We start from the raw sequence: 2,500 nt of genomic DNA, 5'->3' as shown, positions 1-2,500 counted from the left end.
GTTTGATTACACTCTTTGTACAACCGGGGTGGGGGGGGGGGGGGGGGGGGGGCGGACGTAGCCCAGTGGTAAATGCGCCGTTTGTATGGGGAAGATCCACGTCGATGGGCCTATTGGGTTTGATTACACTCTTTGTACAACCGGGGTGGGGGGGGGGGGGGGGGCGGACGTAGCCCAGTGGTAAATGCGCCGTTTGTATGGGGAAGATCCACGTCGATGGGCCTATTGGGTTTGATTACACTCTTTGTACAACCGGGGTGGGGGGGGGGGGGGGGAGGGCGGACGTAGCCCAGTGGTAAATGCGCCGTTTGTATGGGGAAGATCCACGTCGATGGGCCTATTGGGTTTGATTACACTCTTTGTACAACCGGGGTGGGGGGGGGGGGGGGGGGCGGACGTAGCCCAGTGGTAAATGCGCCGTTTGTATGGGGAAGATCCACGTCGATGGGCCTATTGGGTTTGATTACACTCTTTGTACAACCGGGGTGGGGGGGGGGGGGACGGACGTAGCCCAGTGGTAAATGCGCCGTTTGTATGGGGAAGATCCACGTCGATGGGCCTATTGGGTTTGATTACACTCTTTGTACAACCGGGGTGGGGGGGGGGGGGGGGGGGGCGGACGTAGCCCAGTGGTAAATGCGCCGTTTGTATGGGGAAGATCCACGTCGATGGGCCTATTGGGTTTGATTACACTCTTTGTACAACCGGGGTGGGGGGGGGGGGGGGGACGTAGCCCAGTGGTAAATGCGCCGTTTGTAAAAGATCCACGTCGCCGTTGGGTTTGATTACACTCTTTGAAGATCCACGTCGATGGGCCTAGCCCAGTGGTAAATGGCCGTTTGTATTACCACTCTGGGCCTATTGGGTTTCATTACACTCTTTGTACAACCGGGGTGGGGAGGGGGGGGGGGGGGGGGGCGGACGTAGCCCAGTGGTAAATGCGCCGTTTGTATGGGGAAGATCCACGTCGATGGGCCTATTGGGTTTGATTACACTCTTTGTACAACCGGGGGGGGGGGGGGGGGGGAGGGTGGACGTAGCCCAGTGGTAAATGCGCCGTTTGTATGGGGAAGATCCACGTCGATGGGCCTATTGGGTTTGATTACACTCTTTGTACAACCGGGGTGGGGGGGGGGGGGGGGGGGACGGACCTAGCCCAGTGGTAAATGCGCCGTTTGTATGGGGAAGATCCACGTCGATGGGCCTATTGGGTTTGATTACACTCTTTGTACAACCGGGGTGGGGGGGGGGGGGGGGGGGGGCGGACGTAGCCCAGTGGTAAATGCGCCGTTTGTATGGGGAAGATCCACGTCGATGGGCCTATTGGGTTTGATTACACTCTTTGTACAACCGGGGTGGGGGGGGGGGGGGGGGACGTAGCCCAGTGGTAAATGCGCCGTTTGTATGGGGAAGATCCACGTCGATGGGCCTATTGGGTTTGATTACACTCTTTGTACAACCGGGGTGGGGGGAGGGCGGACGTAGCCCAGTGGTAAATGCGCCGTTTGTATGGGGAAGATCCACGTCGATGGGCCTATTGGGTTTGATTACACTCTTTGTACAACCGGGGGGGGGGGGGGGGGAGGGCGGACGTAGCCCAGTGGTAAATGCGCCGTTTGTATGGGGAAGATCCACGTCGATGGGCCTATTGGGTTTGATTACACTCTTTGTACAACCGGGGTGGGGGGGGGGGGGGGCGGCGGACGGGGAGCCCCCAGTGGTAAATGCGCCGTTTGTATGGGGAAGATCCACGTCGATGGGCCTATTGGGTTTGATTACACTCTTTGTACAACCGGGGTGGGGGGGGGGGGGGGGGGGAGGGACGTAGCCCAGTGGTAAATGCGCCGTTTGTATGGGGAAGATCCACGTCGATGGGCCTATTGGGTTTGATTACACTCTTTGTACAACCGGGGTGGGGGGGGGGGGGGAGGGGCGGACGTAGCCCAGTGGTAAATGCGCCGTTTGTATGGGGAAGATCCACGTCGATGGGCCTATTGGGTTTGATTACACTCTTTGTACAACCGGGGTGGGGGGGGGGGGGGGTCCGGCGGACGTAGCCCAGTGGTAAATGCGCCGTTTGTATGGGGAAGATCCACGTCGATGGGCCTATTGGGTTTGATTACACTCTTTGTACAACCGGGGTGGGGGGGGGGGGGGGGGGGGGGGGGGGGGGGGAGGCCACGACGATAGCCCAGTGGTAAATGCGCCGTTTGTATGGGGAAGATCCACGTCGATGGGCCTATTGGGTTTGATTACACTCTTTGTACAACCGGGGTGGGGGGGGGGGGGGTGGTATAGCCATGTCGGCACGTAGCCCAGCGGTAAAATGCCCGCCAGATGTTTGACTTCCAATAGCCGGGGCGGAACGTAGCCCTGTGGTAAAATGCCCGCCAGATGTTTAACTTCCAGTAGCCGGGGCGGAACGTAGCGCAGTGGTAAAATGCCCGCCAGATGTTTGACTTCCAATAGCCGGGGCGGCACGTAGCCCAATGGTGAAACG

The sequence above is a fragment of the Gigantopelta aegis genome, chromosome 7 (assembly GCF_016097555.1).
Source record: "Gigantopelta aegis isolate Gae_Host chromosome 7, Gae_host_genome, whole genome shotgun sequence".
NCBI lineage: Eukaryota > Metazoa > Mollusca > Gastropoda > Neomphalida > Peltospiridae > Gigantopelta > Gigantopelta aegis.
This window is presented reverse-complemented; position numbering follows the sequence as displayed.